This window comes from Canis lupus, chromosome 4 (assembly GCF_048164855.1).
Source record: "Canis lupus baileyi chromosome 4, mCanLup2.hap1, whole genome shotgun sequence".
Taxonomy (NCBI): domain Eukaryota; kingdom Metazoa; phylum Chordata; class Mammalia; order Carnivora; family Canidae; genus Canis; species Canis lupus.
In genome coordinates this window covers 48,901,081-48,913,109 of record NC_132841.1, presented here as the reverse complement: position 1 = coordinate 48,913,109, position 12,029 = coordinate 48,901,081, and positions in this window count along the sequence as shown.

Here is a 12,029-nt window from a genome sequence, read left to right as displayed (position 1 = left end):
CTTCTTGTATGCCACCTTGCAATAACCATTTTCCCTGTACATAACTCTGGTGAAAACTTCCAGGTGCTTTTATGATTTTAAAGTAAGCTGAAAAAAATATAAAACAACAACAAAAAAAGAATGAGAGATTCTAGTGCCTCAAGAACCTGTTCCACGGTGAATGACATCATACTACCATTGAACTTCACAAACTTAAAACACTGGCCCCTATGCAGCTTCAGGACTCTGACAGAAATTAAGGCTTAGTATGGTTTTTTTAAAGGTATATTTTTCTCATATTCTGTCCTGAGAGAAAACATGCTTGTAAATTTTTATTGCAGGAAAGGTAGCTCCAAGAAGATAAATGCAAATTACATGTCCTACTATTAATTTTCAGGAGGCCACATAGAAGATTTGTTCTCAAATTTTTGGTCTCATAATCCCTTTAAACTCTTTTTTTTTTTAAAGATTTTATTTATTTATTCATGATAGACACAGAGAGAGAGAGGCAGAGACACAGGCAGAGGGAGAAGCAGGCTCCATGCACCGGGAGCCTGACGTGGGACTCGATCCTGAGTCTCCAGGATCGTGCCCTGGGCCAAAGGCAGGCGCCAAACCGCTGCGCCACCCAGGGATCCCTAAACTCTTTTTTTTAAAATTTTTTTAATTGGAGTTCAATTTGCCAACATATAGCATAACACCCAGAGCTCATCACGCCAAGTGCCCCCCTCAGTGCCCGTCACCCAGTCACCCCATCCCTCCTCCCACCTCCCCTTCAACTACCCCTTGTTCGTTTCCCAGAGTTACCAGTCTCTCATGTTCTGTCTCCCTCTCTGATTTTTCCCACTCATTTTCTCTCCTTTCCCCTTTATTCCCTTTCACTATTTTTTATATTCCCCAATGAATGAGATCATATAATGTTTGTCCTTCCCCAATTGACTCTCTTCATTCAGCATAATACCATCCAGTTCCATCCACGTGGAAGCAAATGGTGGATATTTGTCGTTTCTAATAGCTGAGTAATATTCCATTGTATATAGAGAGCACAGCTTCTTTATCCATTCATTTTTCGTTGGACACCGAGGTTCATTCCACAGTTGGGCTATTGTGGACATTACTGCTATAAACATTGGGGTGCAGGTGTCCCAGCATTTCACTGTATCTATATCTTTGGGGTAAATCCCCAGCAGTGCAATTGCTGGATCATAGGGCAGATCTACTTTTAACTGTTTGAGGAACCTCCACACAGTTTTCCAGAGTGGCTGCACCAGGTCACATTCCCACCAACAGCAAGAGGGTTCCCCTTTCCCCACATCCTCTCCAACATTTGTTGTTTCCTGTCTTGTTCACTTTCACCATTCTCACTGGTGTCAGGTCGGATCTCATTGTGGTTTTGATTTGTATTTCCCTGATGGCAAGTGATGCGGAATGTTTTCTCATGTGCTTGTTGGTCATGTCTATGTCTTCCTCAGTGAAATTTCTGTTCATGTCTTTTGCCCATTTCATGATTGGATTTTTTGTATATTGGGTGTTGAGTTTAATAAGTTCTTTATAGATCTTGGATACTAGCCCTTTATCTGATATGTCATTTGCAAATATCTTCTCCCATTCTGTAGGCTGTCTTTTAGTTTTGCTGACTCTTTCTTTTGCTGTACAGAAGCGTTTGATCTTGATGAAGTCCCAATACTTCATTTTTGCTTTTGTTCCCTTGTCTTCATAGATATATCATGCAAGAAGTTGCTGTGGACAAGTTCAAAAAGGGTGTTGCCTGTGTTCTCCTCTAGGATTTTGATGGATTCATGTCACACATTTAGATCTGTCATCCATTTTGAGTTTATCTTTGTGTCTGGTGTAAGAGAATGGTCTAGTTTCATTCTCCTGCATGTGGCTGTCCAATTCTCCCAGCACCATTTATTGGAGAGACTGTCCTTTTTCCAGTGGATAGTCTTTCCTGCTTTTCCAGTTGACCATTGAATTGAGGGCTCATTTCTGGGTTCTCTATTCTGTTCCATTGATCTATGTGTCTGTTTTTGAGCCAGTACCACACTGTCTTGATGAACACAGCTTTGTAGTACAACCTGAAGTCAGGCATTGTGATGCCTCTCTCTGGTTTTCTTTTTCAATATTTCTCTGGCTATTCAGGGTCTTTTCTGATTCCACACAAATATGAAGATTATTTGTTCCAACTCTCTGAAGGAAGTCCATGGTATTTTGATAGGGATTGCATTGAATATGTAAATTGCCCTGGGTGGCATTGACATTTTCACAATATTCATTCTTCCAATCCATGAGCATGGAATATTTTTCCATCTCTCTGTGTCTTCCTCGATTTCTTTCAGAAGTGTTCTGTAGTTTTTAGGGTATGGATCCTTTACTTCTTTGGTTAGGTTTATTCCTAGGTATCTTATGCTTTTGGATGCAATTATAAATGGGATTGGTCCCTTAATTTCTCTTTCTTCAGTCTCATTGTTAGTGTATAGAAAGGCCACTGATTTCTGGGCATTGATTTGTATCCCGCCACACTGCCAAATTGCTGTTTGAGTTCTAGCAATCTTGGGGTGGAGTCCTTTGGATTTTCTATGCACAGTATCATGTCATCTGCAAAGAGGAAGAGTTTGACTTCATCTTTGCCAATTTGAATGCCTTTTATTTCTTTTAATCGCCTGATTGCTGAGGCTAGGACTTCTAGTACTATGTTGAAGAGCAGTGGTGAGAGTGGACATCCCTGCCGTGTTCCTGATCTTAAGGGAAAGGCTCCCAGTGTTTCCCCATTGAGAAAGATATTTTCTGTGGACTTTTCGTAGATGGCTTTTAAGATGCTGAGGAATGTTCCCTCTATCCCTACACTCTGAAGAGTTTTGATCAGGAATGGATGCTATATTTTGTCAAATGCTTTCTCTGCATCTATTGAGAGGGTCCTATGGTTCTTGTTTTTTCTCTTGTTAATGTGATCTATCACGTTGATTGCTTTACGAGTGTTGAACCAGCCTTGCATCCTGGGGATAAATCCCACTTGGTCATGGTGAATAATCTTCTTAATGTCTTGTTGGATCCTATTGGTTAGTATCTTGTTGAGAATTTTTGCATCTGTGTTCATCAGGGATATTGGTCTATAATCTCCTTTTTGGTGGGGTCTTTGTAGGTTTGGGAATTAAGGTGATGCTGGCCTCATAGAACGAGTTTGGAAGTATTGAATTCCTTTCTATCTTTCAGAACAGTTTTAGTAGAAGAGGTATTGTTTCTTCTTTAAACATTTGATAGAATTTCCCTGGGAAACCATCTGGCCCTGGACCTTTGTGTCTTGGGTGGTTTTTGATGACTGCTTCCATTTTCTTGCTGGTTATTGGTCTGTTCAGGTTTTCTATTTCTTTCTGTTCCAGTTTTGGTAGTTTGTGGCTTTCCAGAAATGTGTCCATGTCTTCTAGCTTGCCTAATTTATTGGTGTATAGCTGCTCATAATATGGTTTTTAAATTGTTTGTATTTCTTTGGTATTGGTTGTGATCTCTCCTTTTTCATTTGTGATTTTATTAAGTTAGGTCTTTTCTCTTTTGTTTTTAATAAGGCTGGCTAATGGTTTATCTATCTTATTAATTATTTCAAAGAACAAACTCCTGGTTTTGTTGATCTGTTCTAGTTGTTCTGATCTCTATTTCATTGAGTTCTGCTCGAATCTTTATGAACTCTCTTCTTCTTCTGGGTGTAGGTTTTATTTGCTCTTCTTTCTCCAGGTCCTTTAGGTGTAAGGTTAGCTTGTGTATTTGATTTTTTTCCATTTTTTTGAAGGATGCTTGTATTGCAATGTATTTCCCTCTCAGGACTGCTTTTGCTTTTGCTGTATCCCAAAGATTTTGAAAGGTTGTATCTTTATTCTCATTAGTTTCCATGAATCTTTTTAATTCTTCTCTCATTTCCTGGTTGACCCTTTCATTTTTTAACAGGACGGTCCTTAACAACCAAGTATTTGAGTTTCTTCCAAATTTCTTCTTCTGATTGAGTTCAAGTTTCAAAGCATTATGGTCTGAAAATATGCAAGGGACAATCCCAGTCTTTTGGTATCAGTTAAGACTGATTTGTGACCCAGTATGTGGTCTATTCTGGAGAAAGTTCCATGTGCACTTGAGAAGAAGTGTATTCAGTTGCATTTGAATGTAAAGTTCTGTATATATCTGTGAAATCCATCTGGTCCAGTGTATTATTTAAAGCTCTCATTTCATTGGAGATGTTGTGCTTAGAAGATCTGTCATTTGTAGAAAACACCATGTTGAAGTCTCCCAGTATAAGTGTATTATTATCTAAGTATCTCTTTATTTTGGTTATTGATTGATATACTTGGCAGCTCCCACATTAGGGACATTCATGATTGTTAGGTCCTCTCATTGGAGAGATCCTTTAAGTGTGATATAGTGTCCCTCTTCATCTCTTACTACAGTCTTTGGGATAAACTTTAATTTATCTGATATGAGGATGGCTACCTCTGCTTTCTTTTAAGGACCATTTGAATGGTCAATGGTTCTCCACCCTCTCATTTTCAGGCTGTAGGTGTCCTTAGGTCTAAAATGAGTCTCTTGTAGACAGCAAATAGATGGGTCTTGCTTTTTTATCCAGTCGAATACCCCGCATCTTCTGATGGGATCATTTAGCCCATTCACATGCAGGCTAACTATTGAAAGATATGAATTTAGTGTCATTGTAATGCCTACTCAGTCCCTCTTTTTATGGATAATTTATTTGGGTTTCATCTTTCTTTTATAGGGTCCTCCTTAATTTTCTTGCAGACAATTTGTCTTTTAATTGTTGTGTTTAGACCAGTGACAATCAAAATGACAACTGATATAGTTGGATTATATCTAGTATATCTATTTTTTATTTGTTGCTCTTATTCTTTTTTTATCTTTAACTCTTTTTCTGCATTTTGTGGTTTTATTGAACATTGCATTTTCTCTCTTTCTTCAGCATATCAGTTGTACTCCTTTTTTCTCTTTAAGTGTTGTCCTAAAGTTTGCAGTAGACAATTACAACAAATCCAGGTCCACTTGCAAATAACACTATACCACTTCATGAGTAGTGTAAGTACCTTATAATAACAACAATTATAAAATTATTCTATTTTTTTAAGATTTTATTTATTTATTTATTTATTTATTTATTTATTTATTTATGGAAGACACAGAGAGAGAAAGGCAGAGACACAGACAGAGGGCAAAGCAGACTTCATGCAGGGAACCTGACATGGGACTCAATCCTGGGTCTCCAGGATCACATCCTGGGCTGAAGGTGGCACTAAACCACTGAGCTACCTGGGCTGCCCTATAAAATTATTCTAATTACTCCCTCCTGTCCTTTGTATTATTATTGTGATTATTTCTCCCCTCTGGTTTCTTTAGACATTTTCTCTTTACCTTTGATTTTCTGTAATTTGATAATGATATGGCTATGTGGAGTTAGGTTTATTTTTTGGAAAGGGAGGGGGTGGAGGGCATTTACCTACTTGGTATTATCTGAGCTTCCTAGATCAATGGTTTCAAGTTTCACATGAATGTGGGGAATTTTTCAGTCACTATCACCTCAAAAATTTGTTTCTTTCTCTCTTTTTTCTTTTGGTATTCCCACTACACATATGGTATACCTTTTATAGTTGTTCCGCAGTATCTGGATATTCTGGTGATTTTTCTCAGTCTTTGTTATCTTTGTACTTCAGTTTTCTTTTTTTCCTTTTTTTCTGAGATATAGAGTGGGGGAAGGGCAAGGGGAGAGGGAAAGAAAAAATCTCAAACAGGTTCCATGCCCCTGAGGAGCCCAATATGGGGCTTGATCTCCTGTTCCTGAAATCACGACCTGAGCCAAAATCAAGAGTCGGATGCTTAAGTGACTGAGCTGTCCAGGCAGCCCTGCATTTCAGTCTTCAATGTTTCTAATAACATATTGTCAGGCTCAGAGTTTCTTTCCTCAGCTATGTATCCAGTCTACAGATAAGCCCATCAAAGCCTTTATTCTTTATTTCTGATACAATGTTTTTGACCTCTGGCACTTCTCTTTTTCTTTTTCTTTTCCTTAGGATTTCCATCTTTCGGCTTACCTTGTACATCTGTTCTTGTATGCTATCTTCTTTATCCATCAGAGGCCTTAGTAAATTAATTATGGTTATTTTAAACTACTGATCTGATGATTCCAAAATCCCTATCATGTCTGGTTCTGATGCTCACTCTGTCTCCTCAAGTTGTGGTTTTTGCTTTTAGCATGCCTTGTAATGTTTTTCTTGATAGCAGGCATAATGTGGTAAAGGAACTGCTGTAAATAGGCCATTAGTAGTGTGGTGGTAAGATGTCAGGGAGGGGAAGCAGTCTGTACCTCTATGATTATGTCTCAGTATTTTAGTGAGCCTATGCTTCTGTTCTCTGAATATCACAGGTTTTCTCAGTTATTATATTTTTCTCCTCTCCTGGGTGGGAGAAAATGGCTAGAATGGGTTGGTATTGGAAATTTCCTTTCTCCCATGTGGAAAGCTTGAGGGAACTGGAGTTGAGTATTACCCTTCCCCAAATCAGTTAAGCTCTGATAATATCCCAGCAAGTTAGGCTCTTGTTAACTAGTTTCTCCTGAAGGTGGGCCTTGTAAGAAGAACAGAGTGCTCTGGTATATTTCAAAATTGTCCCTTTTCCCTTTTCCCAGATAGAGCATGAGAGGATATTTATTGTGAGAAACTGGTTGTTCTCTTGGAGGTAAATTTCACAGTATTGTGGGGTTCTCCCTATGCCTGGGTTCCCCTGGAGTTTTTAACATTTCAGAGTTGTCCACACAGAACCTCCAGAAATTTGTCAATTACAGTTCTAGTTTTCCTATCTGTAAAAGAGCTCAGTTTTTTCCTTTCTATATTCCCTCAGGAATAAGCTCCTATGTGTCTCCTTTCCTTTTACATAGAGAACAATTTACTTCTGATACTTCTGGTCACCAAATGTGTGGAGGTTTTTCCCCATACCAACTAACAATTCTTGGACACCAACAGGTCTTCCATGCCTTCTCCAAGTGCACGAGTCTTCTAGCACCTCCATGTGTTTGCCAACCTGGAAACTCTCCGTTGCTTTGGGGATTTTTTGGAAACATGACCAATATCATGTAGACATGACCAACCATTAGATCCACTTTTAGCCTTTCTCCCCCCTTAAGAGAATGGGGAATGGGCCTGAAAATTCCAAGCTTCTAATCATGGCATGGTCCTTCCTGGGACAAGCCCTCATCCAGGAGCTCACCCAAAGTCACCACATTAGAGCAAAAGACACTCCTATCAACAGGAAACTACAATAATAAAAAGAGGTCTGTGTCAGGAACAGTGGTCAAAGAGCAATATATTAGAAGAAGAAATGCTCCTAGGGTTCTTAACACTTAGGAAATTATAAGTGTTGGGAGCTCTGCACCAGGAACCAGGGACAGATGATATATCTGTATGTATGTATGTATGTTTTTTTCCTATTATCTCATACTACTCTAGACCTGGTTTCTTCTCTTGAGTCTCTGCCCCAGTAAGTCATGATTCCCTATATTTGCTGATCTATGACTCCAACCTTAGGGGCAGCATTGTCAATGTTTTAGTTTGTTGAGCATTTTCTTGTTGTTTAGGATAGAATGGTGATTTCCAAGCTCTTTATGTGTGGAAACTGAAGCCTTTGTTTTTGGGTTTTTTTTGTTTGTTTGTTTGTTTGTTTGTTTTTGGAACTATGAGTGCATAGTAATTAATAAAATATCTACCTGTACAATCTGCTGTCACTACATTGATTTGTACCAAGGCACCAGAAGTTTTATCTGCTACTGTCTTTGTACTGTTATGGAAAATCCTAAACACAAAAATAATGCCTTAGTATTTTTATAAAAATAGTTTTGACTGTGTGGATCCCTAAATCTCAGGATTCCCCAGGGGTCTATGGATCCCACTTTCTGAGGATCATGATCTTACAATTTAGCACATATGAAAATTCTTATCCTGAAAACTACTTTAAGATTATATACAAAAGTGGAATGGTCAATGGTATATTTCTCTGTTTCTAAAAAGTGTTTTTATTCAACAGCATATTTTTCTCCAAAAACAAAAATAATTCAAGGCACTTACCCCTCCCACCACTTGATTACCTCTTGCTATCACAGAAATGAAGCCAGAAATAACCAGCACAACTGCCTAATCTGGGCTTCTATACATGAGGAAACTGAGACTAAGAGAGGAAAATTCACTAGGACAAGGCTGTAATTTTAAGTCTCCTGACTCCCAACTAAATCATGTTTTATTTTTGTATATATGACTTTACTCAACCACTTAATTCTTCTCTCTTTAGTATGTTTACTCCCCTCTCTCCTTCTCTGGTCTTCTTCTTTTAATCAGACACACTCCTAATCATACACAGCAACGTCATTCATTTATGCTTTGCTAGTTCAAGCTAAAAGATCTTTTAAAATATTGTCTCTGTGTGGTTTGACTACATTTAAGGGCTGTGTGCTAGCCCAAAGCAATTAAAAATGGTTTACTCTAAATTTCTGAATGATAAATTTTAAGGAGAAAACAGAATGCATATAACTCCTAATTATCTTTGCATGATTTTGAAATCTTTCTGGAGGACAAAATATTGTTTAAATGTAAATAATTGCAGGGGAGAGGAAATTAGTTCACCCTGTAATGCTGTCTCTGAAGATAGCAGTTTGCTCCACCCTTCAGTGGCTGTAACCTTGCCTAAATTAAATATAATGAGTAAGAAACTATTGAGAAAGGAAAGCAGAAAGTTCAAGAGCAGAAAAATGCAATCGATATTTTCAGTCCTAAATTACAGGTTTACTAATCTAGATGCACCATATTGCAGATGTTTCTTGATCCACTATAAGTGAACCACAGTAAATTACCTCCTACACAAAATAAAATTGTTACCTTAAAAAAAAAAAAGATGATGTGATATGATGTGAGCATCTAGCATTGGTTCACAGCATTAAAAATGTTCCTATCTGAAATCCATGATGCCTTTAGCTATTAAAATGTGGTTAATAATTCTCTTGTCAGTCATTTAAGTGTATTTAGGTCTTGGTAATTGAATTTAAAAGAGCATTTCATCATAGAGAAAGGACAAACTGAGTTTGAACATCTTTCCCAAACAAATTGTTAAAGGGCCTTTCTATGCCCAGTGTATAGAACAAGCTGGTGGCCTATTTAAACTGGAAATATCTAGAAAGTAAAATGTCACATCAATTCTAAGATCTCAGTATAATACTCGGAGTGCCAAGGACCCTACTAGAAATGGACCATGTAAAGTCGAGTTTCCCTATAAAAAGCTTAAAAGGTAAGTTTTTTTATACTTATTTTGAGAATCATACTTTAGCTTTTTCTAGGTTTTGTGTAATGCAGATCTAAAGATGGTTCTCACAATCTCACCATGCCAACTGAGCATATCCTTAAAACAAACAGTTCTGGCTTGTGTCGCAACAAACAAACATGGTAAGCCACATACTTCCTGTCAATCTTTCATGGTCTTTACTGACTAAAATTTAGTGAGAAAAATGCTGTAGATTTTTGTTTGTTCTATTACAAAGGCACATTAACTAGGTATCCATGGCTATAAGTTTAATATATTATCCAGCATTCAGATTTTAGCCATAACAAATTGTTAAAAACTGGAATTCATTTTTGTATCATACATTATAAATTGTGAGGGATTATCTAAAATTTCAGCATATTTCTGAACGACTGGTTGAAATAACTTTTGCAATATCTTTCTACAATTTTACAGATATAACATGTCTAAGTATAACATTCTACAATCTGGAGGGAAAAACTAAAACAGTGGGTATCTGCCCTGCAGGGCTTTCAGTATGTTAGTGTCACTTCAAGGCACTAAAAACAGACCTGAAATCCTGACTTGCTATGGGTATGGGCCAAATAGCTTTGGGACAAATGCTGGGGATAGAAGGACTCCTAACAATCAGTTGTTTCAGGCCAGTTTTATTTCATTCCTTTCCTAACTATGGATGGAATAGAATGCTAGAAGATAATTTTTAATGAGCCACAATAAATGATCAAGCAATGCCAAGTACAATGATTCTGTAGGCAAAGGGAATCACACCAAATATTTTTTTAAAGATTTTATTTATTTCTTCATGAAAGACACAGAGAAAGAGACAGAGACACAGGCAGAGGGAGAAGCAGGCTCCATGCAGGAAGCCTGATGTGAGACTCAATCCTGGGTCTCCAGGATGACGCCCTGGGCACTAAACCGATGAGGCACTCAGGGATTCCCGAATCACTCTAAATCTAAGGGAAGGACTAACCAGAATATATGTGAATGTATGATACTTACCTTGCAGAGTAAAATGAAAACATTGCCCTGGAGACATTACTCCAATCTCAGTTATAAACTGGGGGTGAAATTAAAAGTGGAACATGAAAAATATGACAATTTACCTCCATTTTACAAAGAGCAAACATTTTTGGTTCAATATTCACTCAAAGTGACAAAGCAAAGTATTTTGAGATGAGACTAGCTGATGAGAAGCAGAAAGCTGAGAGGAAGAGGAGGAATTTAAACTTATGTTCAATATCCTAGGTACATTTCCAGAATATCAAGAGAATATGAATGATATCAGCCACATTTATTGGGCATTTGCTATAATAATAATTCTGCCCTTCATATGTCAAAATGAGACCAGAAAAAAACATATATTAAAAATCTCCTTCGTTAGGTAAAGAAAGGAATAAGTATAAGAGAGAGAAGGATACAATAATAAAAAGTCACCAGGGGTAAAATGCATTTTCAACTCTACAATACTTCAAACTCAAAGTCTACTTGCTGGATTACTTAACCAAACTGTCATACCATGAAGGTTATCAGAATTTTTACTTACCTATTACACATGTTTGATGTTAAATAAGTCTATAGATAGATATATAGATAGAAAAGTACATATATAGAGATATGAATACATATATACATATTTATATAGATATATATAAATAGATATGCATGCATATACTAATGTATATATAGGGAGACAGACAGAAAGCTTCTGTAAATCTTCAAACTCATCTGAGAGTGAAGTTCCCTGAGTCCGAAAAGAAATTGGACCATAGCTCCTTTTCATTAAAATTGCATTTGAACCATTTATTTGGCCTAAATATGACTATCTTCTTTTCTCAAATGAATTAAGTCCTTATGAAAAAAAATAGATTGTCAGCACTAGGTCACAACCTTGAGTCTACCCTGAGCACCTTTACAAACCAAAGTGTTAACTAAGTCTGTAGGAATTTTAAAGATATGATATACTTCCACATTTATAAGAATAAAATTTAGATTATGTGCCATTAAAAGGGACAGCAGGAAGGAGAGTGTGGAAACTTCTATGTAACACCCAACATTGTGGATCTTAACCATTAATGGTTTCGTGCCTATACTCAAAAAGATGAGGCTATTTTGGTCACATTGATTGAACAGCACTCTGTTTAATTAAACCAAACCAGACCCAAATTGTGCCAGAATTTTATAAAAAAAGACCAGACCATAATGACACTTAAAAACAATTTGAGGTGAAATAAGAGAGAGAATCATAAATACTATATGATTTTACCTACATGTGGAATCTAAAAAAAAAAAAAAAACAAAAAACAAAAAAAACTGAACTCATGGAGACAGAGAACAGAATGGCTGTTACCAGATTACCAGAGCTGGGGGATGGGGAGTGTAATGTACACCATGCTGATTATAGATAATAATACTGCATTGTATATTTGAAAGTTGTTAATAGAGTAGAACTTAAAAGTTCTCAGCACAAGAAAAACAATTGTAACTATAGAAAGATGAGTATTAACTAAACATATTGTGGCAATCATTCTACAATATAAACATATATCAAAACATTATGTTGTACATGTTAAACTAATATAATGTCCTATGTCAATTATAGCTCAAGAAGAAAGCAGAACTTAGCAATGTAAAAGAGTATAAAAAGTTCACCTGCTTGACTTCAAATTCCTTATTGCAACTAATATTTAAGAAAACGTTACATGTTAGAATATCTGGGTAGGTCA